Genomic DNA, 12,493 nt, shown 5'->3' on the forward strand with positions numbered 1-12,493 from the left:
TTCATAAGACTTGTAGGTATGGGTCTTAACTATTCTTGGTCAAAATTTCAGGTCAATTGGACCTGGTTTGAGTGAGTTATGGCCTAAACACTCACTGCTGCCCAATTGGTCATTTTTCAGGTCCTAATTGCATCTAATCCGAATTGGTCAAATTTTTAGGTCACCTTGCAAGCAGAATTTTGGCATGGTTTCTCAATGAAAGTTGGCACATTTTGTGCCTAGTTTCACCTCAAATTGGTCTCATACTAATTAAGGTTACACATTCAAGGTTATAGGCCAAAATATACACTGCCCTTAATATGCATTACACACCCCAACTTCAAACACACACTTACCTTTGCAAGGTTTACTTCCATACCCTACCAAACTGTTTTGGCACATTACCAACAACATTTTCTACATAACATTAGCATTATTTTGGGCAGATTCCAATCACCCTCAACACACCAAATATCATTCACAATTACAATTTCTAAGTACCATTACAAACACACCTAAACATTACAAACTTTACATACACTTTACAATGTAAATTGACATACATATCATCAATCCTTCTAGGTCAATATGCTGCCCACACTCCCTTCAATATACACCATTATTCAAGTGTCCACAAGCTGCCACAATTCATTCATCAACATCACATTGCCGTACCATATGCCAATTCCCATCAAAGTGCATCATTCACCATATATACATGCATTAAATCACTAGGTTACTAAATCACCATGATTAACATTATTTCTCATCAATTATATACACAAATACCTCATCAAAAACGTGACCCATGGCTGTCCAAAATGGCAACAACAATAACCCTTCAAACTCAAAATTTTCCTTCACCAAACCAATACCCATAACATAAACATAAACTTTAACAAAGAACTTCTCAAAAATGCAAACTTACCTTTAATTGTAAATTGCTAAACCTTCACCAAACTTCCCAAAATTGGTATCAATATCTTCCTTGTGATGTGTAGACAAATTTTAGTGAAGAACACTAAGTGAATGGAGTTGAAATGGAAGGAGGGATCAAGCTTGCATGAAAATGTCCATGGAGTTTTCTCTCCCTTCATTCACGGCTTGGATGGTAAATGAAGAAGATGAAGTGGCTGCTGGACATAGTGGACTTACATCAGCCCCATAATGTGTTTATTTTATTCCCTTAGTGGTCCACTTACTCTAATTAATTCATATTATAAGTTACTTTCACTTAATCCACATTTAACCCATTATTTCCACTATTTATTTTAGGTACCATCAAATTAATTTTTCATTTCATTTTCTAAGTGTAATACTATTTATTTTTAATGGACATTTAGGTCAAAAGACAATTCGGGATGTCAAATGACCATAATGCCCCTGTTCGGGTGGCTTTCCCGATTTTTCTGAACACCGTATTTTGTCCTGCTTTTTCGATTTCTCACTTTTCTTTGTACTAATTATTTAATTTTTCTTTGATCTTTCTAATGTTATTTACTCTTCAACAATGGTCTATTTAAGTCCTAAAATTGTTTCCAGGGTTCCCCGCAGTCCAGGGTTAGTCAACGGTCCACGCCGTGACCTCCCGGTGCGGTCACCCATCGCTAGGTTTCCCGGCTCACTTACTCGGTTACATTTCTTTGCTATGATTTTTCCTTTGTTTTTCTTTTCTTGTATTTCATTATTTTATGTCTCCTCACTCATATTGAAGTACGGTTCTAGGCATCCTAGCTGTCCGGACAACACTGGTCACCGGAGCAGTAGAACGCCCTACCGAACTTAGGGGTGTTACATGGTTCCTGACTTTAGTTTAAATATTTTTCCGGACATTCTAGCTGTCCAGACCGACACCGGTCACCGGAACAGTAGAATGTACGGAGTTGCTACCGAGAGGGTGTTACAACTCTTCCCCTCTAATTTAAATTTCGTCCTCGAAATTTACTGGGTGTTTTGGGTTATGAGATAATTTTTTTACCTTTCTATTACTCCATCTGTCTACTTCTTTTGTATATATGGTACTATTTAGTTTTTTTTTTTTGAATCTATTATTATACACTTAGGCATATCATAAAGGAAATACTTTACCTCAAATTCACATCTGGGGCTTCTTGTTCCTCTCCGACTTGGGTAACATTTGGAAGTGGTGTTATCATTGTATTTGGTCCTTCCACGACCTGTCTGCAGGTCCGTGGTAAATTCTTCTTATGACAATCTTTCAGAAGATGGTCTATGGCCCCACATTTATAATGTGCTCCACCAATCCCCTACATTCACCTTTATGCCACTTGTTACAATGACCACATTTTCTTGCTAGTCCTGACGCACTCACTACTAGTATTTTTGGTTGATCTCTTCTGGGTATAGGCCTGGGTCTGGATCTCCTACTTTGATCAAATGTCTGACTTAATTGTTCTCTCGGCCTCTTATTACTAGACTGTCCAAATTTCCTCTTTTGCTGATCACCACTCCTCTTCTGTTCCTCTTCATGAACACAGCTAATATATTTCTTTCTGAACTCTATTAGAAAGAATTGCCAAGTTACGTCAGCTGGTGGCACTACCTTGGTTACGACATCCCACCATCGATATGCAGCTTCTTGTAACAATGAAATTGCACACTCCAAACTCTGTTCTGGTGTGCAATAGAGCTGCTGCAAGACTCTTTTAGTCCTTTTTAACCAATACTCAGTTGCTACAGAATCGTATTCCTTTCTACCATTGAAATCTACAGCTCCATATTTCCTAATTTTTCCTAGAGGTGATTTCCGCTGAAGCGGTGGTGGAATAACCCCAGTCATCTGTCCGAAGAATTCAGTCATCTGCTCAAACAAGGCCTGTTGGGGTTGTACAGGCACCTCTTGCACTGGTGGAGCAGGATCTCCCTGATTTCCAATATCACTCCCAGTCGGGATATGACTTACTACTTCTTCTTCTACTGCCCTCTGCGATTCTGAGTCCATACCTTAACCTAAAATAACCAAGAAAATAGATCTGCATTAGAGTCACCTCAACTCATATAAATGCAATGCATGTTATGCACACAATCATATTCTATCTATCTATGCTTAGGAACGCTTAAACCGCGCTCTGATACCAATAAATGTAACACCCCTCACCCGACTACAGTGTAGCCGAGCAAAGTGTGCTACATTCGGTGCCGGAGCACCCTATCTTATCTTACTTTATTCCTTTCATATTTTGATCTCGATATATTTTAATATTAATAAATTTTTCGACGAAGAAACCAACGGAGTTTCCCCTATTTTATTACCAGTTGACGTATTTTACTATTTACCTGTTTGAAAGTTTCAATAATATTTTACAAATAAAATCTCATCAATTATTTTCATAACCATCTCATAATTCACATCTCATTCATATATCTCAATTTCATATTCATTTCCATGCATTATCTATATATTTCAAATCTGTCTTCGAATCCATACAATCTCATTCATGCTCAAATCACATAAGTAAAATTTTCAAATTTCTTTAATTTACATAATTTCATAATTTACATGATATATAAATTAATTACATATGAAAAAGCTAATTTATTAAATTACATTACATTTCTATTAATTATCTGCTCATAATCTACATTATAATACAATATCTAGCATTTTATACTAAATACAAAATATGATCTATATGGGCCCTATCTACATGCATTGCTGAGGAGGTGACAACCTTGAATACTCCAGCCACTTCTGCAGATCTGGACTCCAAAAATCTTAGTCAAAGTACCTGCGCGAGGAAACAAATCCATCGCGCTAAGCATTGCTGCTTAGTGGTGCAATAATAGAACAAGAAAATAAAATATACAAATAAAGAAAGAACGAAGCATAATTTGAATATTTAAGAATCAATTTAATTTAATACAATGTGTCTAATATTAATTATCTTTTGTTCTCATTTGTTTCGCTTTGAAAGCGTTTAATTCCGAAATTCACAGGGATAATGTACAACATACAGAATTAATAAAAATACTCAGTTTATATTTATATGGCAATAGAAGGTGCATTTAAAATATTTAGTTAAGTTATACCTATTTTTGCAACTCTTTTATCATTTTACTCAACAATTTTTTTGTGGTTTGGATCATTTCATAATTGTAACTAATTCTTTTGAAGTCTTATTAACTCATTTATTTAATTTCTAATATTTTTTATTACTAATAGTCTTAATTTATTTTAATAAATTACACTGCCCAAGTAACCTACGACAGGCTGACTAAACTGGATAACGGGTCGTTGGCTCTGGACACTGCGGTGCCTCGGGCCGTCATACCATGGGACGCAGAACGTCAACCACGTATGCAGTCAGTATGGCTAAAAAGCCATGATATCACATAATCGGGCATAAAAGCCATGAATACAGGCATAAGAGCCATGAATACGGGCATAGAGCTATTTACCAGTTGACGTATTTTACTATTTACTTGTTTGAAAGTTTTAATAATATTCTACAAATAAAATCTCATCAATTATTTTCATAACCATCTCATAATTCACATCTCATTCATATATCTCAATTTCATATTCATTTCCATGCATTATCTATATATTTCAAATCTGTCTTCGAATCCATACAATCTCATTCATGCTCAAATCACATAAGTAAAATTTTCAAATTTCTTTAATTTACATAATTTCATAATTTACATGATATATAAATTAATTACATATGAAAAAGCTAATTTATTAAATTACAATATATTTCTATTAATTACCTGCTCATAATCTACATTATAATACAATATCTAGCATTTTATACTAAATACAAAATATGATCTATATGGGTCCTATCTACATGCATTGCTGAGGAGGTGACAACCTTGAATACTCCAGCCACTTCTGCAGATCTGGACTCCAAAAATCTTAGTCAAAGTACCTGCGCGAGGAAACAAATCCATCGCGCTAAGCATTGCTGCTTAGTGGTGCAGTAATAGAACAAGAAAATAAAATATACAAATAAAGAAAGAACGAAGCATAATTTGAATATTTAAGAATCAATTTAATTTAATTCAATGTGTCTAATATTAATTATCTTTTGTTCTCATTTGTTTCGCTTTGAAAGCGTTTAATTCCGAAATTCACAGGGATAATGTACAACATACAGAATTAATAAAAATACTCAGTTTATATTTATATGGCAATAGAAGGTACATTTAAAATATTTAGTTAAGTTATACCTATTTTTGCAACTCTTTTATCATTTTACTCAATAATTTTTATGTGGTTTGGATCATTTCATAATTGTAACTAATTCTTTTGAAGTCTTATTAACTCATTTATTTGATTTCTAATATTTTTAATTACTAATAGTCTTAATTTATTTTAATAAATTACACTGCCCAAGTAACCTACGACAGGCTGACTAAACCGATAACGGTCGTTGGCTCTGGACATCGCGGTGCCTCGGCCGTCATACCATGGGACGCAGAACGCCAACCACGTATGCAGTCGGATGGCTAAAAAGCCATGATATCACATAATCGGGCATAAAAGCCATGAATACGGGCATAAGAGCCATGAATACGGGCATAGAGCTATGAATATAGGCATAAAGCCTTTTGCAGTACTGCTAAAATAATACCCTATTGGCATGCCAAACTATCCAATCTGATACACATGTCTAGGCAATACAAGGGCACATAATATCATTAAATATTAATATATTGTATTTTATGACTTCATTATTTCATGATAAATTTCGATTATAATTCATACATTCATTTGATCATTTATATGATCACAATTCACATCAATTATCCTTTTATACCATTGTACTCAAAACATTTTTCTTTTCTCATTTATACATTCAAGAATCTACTCATGTAATTACAATTTTTATATTTCAAGTTGAGTTATTAATATGTTATGAATTCCATTTGTGATGGGCATATAAGCCCTAACTAATTATTCACATCAATTTGGTGACTTATTTTTCATGTTTCAAGTAATCCATAAATATTTCATGGATTTCAAATTTATGGCCTTAATTTCTTTTTAACAATTTTGACTAGGATGCATAGTCCACATTTGTCATACAATTCTAAGCATTTAAGCTTAGAATTGGTTCTAGGTCTTCATCTTAATTTACTAATCATTTTGATTACTATTCACCTTACTAGTCAACCCAAAATGTTGACCTTTTTGTACTTAATGGATATATTAATTCTAATTACACCAAGATCCCACATTTTTAGTTTTACATTTACTAGTATTAATTGCCAATTTCAATTTAAAGTCCCCTAGATGCATTTCTAATTTCAAATTTTGAATTTTCAAGTTTTGGTGTCACTATTCACCTTATTGGTAAAAAAAAATGTTGACTTTTGGATAGAAAATAGGTACATTGGTTTTAACACACCCAACATACCACATTTTGCATTGAAAACTTGTTGGCATTAAGCATTAATACCATTTCTAAACTTAAACCAAGGGAAGCAGAATTTTCAGTTTTTGAAGCCTAACTTTACTGTTCCATTAAGCACTGTTTCAGTGGGAATTTGAGGAAATGGTAAACATGAAAGTTGTTCCTTATTTCGTCTAGTTGAATTTCTTTTTTTAAATCACTCCATTTGGATTTTGTAGCTCCAGTTATGGTCCAAAAACCACAGCTGGCCGGATTGGAAAAACTGCAGAATTACCAAATCTATAGTACCATGAATATTGACTGTGACTGCCATTGTGGTTAGGTTCTGGTCATAATTTGGGGTAGGTTTCTTCATGAAAGTTGTTTGTCTATGTCTTAGCTTGTTGCTATAAAAATTTCAGGTCAATTGACCATATCTACAGTGAGTTATGGCCAAATGAACATTTACTGTTTATTTGGTCATTTCTGCAGGTGCTGTTACAGGGTATCCGGATTGGGGCCAAGTTTTGGTCCACTTGCTTTGGTCTTTTAGGCATGGTTTCTTCAGCAAAATTGTGCCATTATAAGTCTATTTGCATGTACAATTGGTCAAACACAAATTGGACCTACACAGCCAAAGTTATGGCTGTCTAAATGGGCTGGAATCACAGCCTCATTACTGTTGTCTCTAGGCAGCCTTCCCATTTCAATTTGCCATACATTAGCTCACTTCAAATTATGATTAACTTGCCTCAAATGGTCACTAATTGACCATTAGAATGTCCATTAATCATTTCATAAGCCAAGTCCAATTTTTCACTCCCAAAACCCTAATTTTCCCTTTCAATTCACCCATACACCTAGTTAAGCACTTTCATTCATTCTATATGTATATATACACCTTAAACATAATCTCTAATTCATTTTAAGTCCATTAAAACCATAAAAAAAACCCCATCATTGTTTCTTCCTTAGGGCTGCCGAAATTCATGGTGGACATACACATATATTTGGTTCATTTAATTCACAAATTCTTACTCAATTCAAGTCACTAACATGGAAATAAAGAGCTTAAGGTGTATAAGTGCACTAACCTCTTGTAGGGTAGAATTTTCCAAGCTCAAACTTCACTTTCCTTCCTTTTCTAGGCTGCCAAACACTTCCCCAAGAGGTATGGACAAGTTTTAATGAAAGGTGTCTAGGGTTTTATAGTGGAAATTCATGGGAAAATGGAAGTGATGCAAGAAATTTTTATGGAGGGCTATGGAAGAGAGGTCATGTTTTGAGGAAGAAGAAGAAGAAGATGATGAGAATTTTTGGTCCATTTTGTATCTTTTAAATATTTTAAGAATGCTTGTTAACTTGTGATTGGTTGGGAGTAAGATAATGACATCATGTGATGTCATTATCCCTAATTTTCTTTATTTTTCTTTTCTTTTCTTTTCTACTAACTTTAAATTAATTTTTTATCAACCTTAATTCATATTTTATGTCATAATAATTATTTACTCAACTGGACAAGTCGGCCAAAAATAGTCTCTGAAGGCGAAATGACCAAAATGCCCTCCGTTTGGCTTAACGGGTTAAAATTGTCTGTACCGATTGAAAAATTTTTCTAAATATTTTATTGGTATTCTACTGCCATAGGAACCTCAATGACCCTTCTCTGGAGTCCCAAAAATTATTTTATGAATTTTTCCCTGGGTCTAGGGCTCCTCGTTGCGAGAACCGCAACTTTACTCTGGTTACCCATCGCTTGGGCACCGGCTCGTTTAACTTGGTTGTATTTTATTTCAAAAATTTTTCCTAAATTTTTTTTATTAATATTTGAGTTAATTATGGTTCCTGACTTTAGTTTAAATATTTTTTCGGACGTTCTAGCTGTCCGGACCGACACCGGTCACCGAAACAGTAGAATGTACGGAGTTGCTACCGAGAGGGTGTTACATATAGGATATGTTCTAGATTCAAATGTTCCTAGTCCCTTACCTCTAGAGGCCACTCAAGAGGTATATGAAACTTTGGACAAGTGGAAGGAGCATGATATGAGAGCTAAGTGTTACATGCTTGCTTCCATGAGTAATGAGTTATAGAAGCAGCATGAGAACATGCAGAGTGTGAGTGAGATCCTCCTTCACCTACAAGAGTTGTATGGTGAGCACAACAGGAATGCTAGGTATGAGATATCTAGGCAGCTATTCTGCATGAGGATGTCTGAGGGACAGAATGTTGGGGATCATGTCCACAAGATGATTTGGCTAATTAAGCAATTGGAACATCTTGACTTCAACATGGATTTCCAACTACAGATGGATTTGATCCTTCAGTCCCTTCCTGAGTCTTTTGGGAATTTTGTGAGAAATTTTCATATGACTAAACAGGAATGCACCTTAGCTGGTTTACTCAACATGCTGGTTATTGCCCAAAAGAATATGCCGGGCAATAAAGGAAAAGAGGTAGCTTTGATTGCATCTTCTTCTGTTGGAAAGTCCAATAAGAAGAAGGGCAATAAGAAAAAGAAACCTTAGATTCCTGGTCCTTCTAAGAAAATAGCTAAACAAAAAGGGAAGACTAAAGCTGATGGAGGCAAAGGAAAATGTTTCCACTGCCAGAAGAATGGGAATCGGAAAAGGAATTGCCCAGAGTATAGCAATATAAAAGAATGCAATGCCATGGTGAAAACCAACTTAAGTTCAAAATATATTTGGCATTTAAGGTTATGTCATGTTGCAGAAGATAGGATTGTAAAATTGGAGAAAATGGGGATTCTATCCTCATTGGGCTCTGAGCCTACTCCAACTTATGAATCTTGCCTTCAGGACAAAATGACTAGATCACCCTTTGTTGGACAAGAGCTAAGGGCTGAAAATATTTTGGAGCTAATACATAGTGATGTATGTGGTCCATTTAAAGAAATCGCTAGAGGCAGTTTTCATTACTTTATTACCTTTACTGATGATAAATCAAGGTTTGGGTATTTGTATTTGATGAAATACAAACATGAATCCTTTGAAAAGTTCAAAGAATTTAAATCTGAAGTAGAAAATCAAATAGGAAAGAGTATTAAAGCTCTTCGATCAGATCGTGGAGGTGAATATTTAAGTACTGAATTTGATGAATACTTGAGAGAGCATGGTATAATTTCCCAGCTGACTCCTCCAGGAACGCCACAGCTGAATGGTGTATCTGAAAGGAGAAATCGTACCCTATTGGATATGGTACGTAGTATGATGTGCTATACTGATATGCCAATCTCTTTTTGGGGATTTGCATTAGAATCAGCTTTGTATATTCTGAATAGGATTCCATCAAAATCAGTTTCTTCCACACCTTATGAGATATGGCATGGAAGAAAACCAAGTCCTAAGCATGTTAAGATTTGGGGTTGTCCAGCTTATATCAAAAAGTTGAACAATGATAAATTGGAAACCAGATAAAAAAGGGTCGATTTGTTGGATATCCAAAAGATAGTTTTGGATATTATTTTTATTTACTTACATCACAATGAAGGAACGGAAGCGTGAAAAACACAAGTTTATACCATTGAATTCAAATTTTTTTACCTAGGGTCATATGCATCATGCAAGATTTATTTTTATCTATTTGATTTCAATGATAAACAACATATTAAAACTCTTTTAATACGTTTTTGGATCTGTATTTTCCATTTAAGATTTTTAAATTAATCAGATTAATTTTAGAACCCTAGATTAAATCAAGAACGATTACACTAACCTCTTGTTGCACTTTAGCGTGTCTATGCCTTTGAGATTCGTCTTTAGGACACCAGATGTTGTCCCTCTAGCTTGTCCACACCAAGAACACCTATGGCAGCTCTTGAACAGCTTTTAAAGCTTTTTCTATTAATTAGAAAATTAAGTTCTGCCTTTTAAGAGATTAAAGATATAAACAGGACATTAGAAACGATTTTTAGTATTTCTAACTCAAGAGATTGATGGCTAATTTCTTTGAATTGATGAGAGATGAAGAAGAATAGATGGAGAGCCTCAAAATGGCATGACAAAGGAGGAGTGCTTGCTGGTTGTCATATTTTTAATTCATAACAACACTTATATAGCTAGGTCAACACATTAAAACCTTGCCACATGTCACCCTTTGATTAGCTCTAGGTTTAAGTGACCCAATCATATTGTGCCAAGTGTCAAACCTATATTTAATCTTAATTTTAATCATCTTACATGATGAAAAAATATTTGGCAAGCTTATGTGTAATGCCATGTGTCACCATCTCATGGTGCCACATGTCACCCTGTGAAATGACCAAAATGCCCCTGTGTCTTAATTTTGAGTTCTTAACCCAAAATAATTATTTCTCTTCTTCCAATTAATTTATATCAAATATAAATTAATTAATTAATCTCTATTAATTAATTTTTCATTAATTACATTCATATTTAAACACTTTAAATATAAATTTAACTTATACTATACATCCAATAATCTAGATTTGGTTTTCAGTCATGTTAGGGACTTTGCAATCTAATTGCAAACCAAACCTATTTAATTAATCAATTAAACTCTTTAATTAATTAATTAAATCATATTTAATTAGGTGATAACTTGTGTATGTGTGTGACTTACTAGGCTCATCACTAATTGGCAATGAAATATGATATCAACTCTTAATACCATCAGAACTCTTTCTTACCATAAATGATTTCTCTAAATCATTTTATGCACCTCATAGACCATGGTTAACACCTAGCATAACATGCCATGGACACCCAATTAGTAGTAAGGTTTACCTTAAATGAACCTATAATCATATGTTACCATGCACTGGAATCTCTCTGTTACAAAATCCCAAGTCAAGCTGGTGTCATGGTTTATGTCAAACCCCATTTGCTATGAATATTATGTTCTCTTTTAATTCCAGTTCTTGATTAAAAAGATTTTCTCATCATAAACTCTTTTCTGAATAAATCTATCTGTCTTGGCCAAGAACTTGAAACATCAAGAACAATTAAATGAACATAGGATTTTATCTCTATTTACTTAGAGGAACAGATTCCATCTTGATCAACACCTACCTCCATATATAGCTAGTAGGAACCAACACATGCCCATATACCCATACACAGTACAAGTATGAAAGTAGTATCAAACTCAAACTACTTATATTTAAGATAACTGTGCTATCTCAGGTCTAGAGATTATATGCCCTGATATGATTTATGACAAAACATTGACAAGAGTAAACTCCATGTGCTTGTCATAAGTGTCACTGGTTCGGCCTACTTATCACGTATTAGTGCCTATCATGTTTGTTATATGGCATGAGACTCACCATTCCATCTTATTTATATCTCATATAAATAACTTGGGAACAAACATGAATACATTCTTTCTGGATAAGTCATGTCCTTATTATGAAGTATCCTCGATTGTGAACCTATTTATGATACTTTGCGCTAGAAATACTTTCACTTATGTTCTTAACAACTTAAGAATAATATTTCTAACAAAATATCAATGGACCTTTTCTATTACACATATATATATATTATGTAAACGGAAAAGTGGAAATGCCTTTTATTAATAAAAATATGTACAAGATACATACTAAATGATATGCTCTAGGGCATACTACTAACAATCTCCCACTAGCAATAGAGCCATTCATTACAATATCTTAGACCCATCTTATCAAGATGTCGGTCTAACTGAGCTTGTGACATAGGCTTAGTAAATGGATCAGCTGTATTTTTTAGCTGATGTTATTTTTCTGCATGGCTATATCGCCTTGCCCAACTATATCTCTGATAATGCGGTAGTGCCTTTCTATGTGTTTGGATTTTGGTGAGACCTTAGTTCCTTAGCCTATATGTCTTCTCCATTGTTGTCACAGTGTAATGGAACTGCTGACTCAATGGAAGGAACTACTGTAAGTTCTGTCACGAACTTCTTTATCCAAACAGCTTCCTTTGTAGCATCTGATGCAGTAATATACTCAGCCTCGGTAGTGGAATCTGTAGTCGTGCCTTGTTTGGAACTCTTCCAACTGACTGCACCTCCATTACAAATGAACACATATCCAGAGGTAGACTTTCTATCTTCGATATCTGATTGGAAATCAGAATCAGTATAACCATCCAATTGCAAGTCTCCACCTCCATAGATCAAGAATAAAT

The sequence above is a fragment of the Hevea brasiliensis genome, chromosome 10 (assembly GCF_030052815.1).
Source record: "Hevea brasiliensis isolate MT/VB/25A 57/8 chromosome 10, ASM3005281v1, whole genome shotgun sequence".
Classification (NCBI taxonomy): Eukaryota; Viridiplantae; Streptophyta; class Magnoliopsida; order Malpighiales; family Euphorbiaceae; genus Hevea; species Hevea brasiliensis.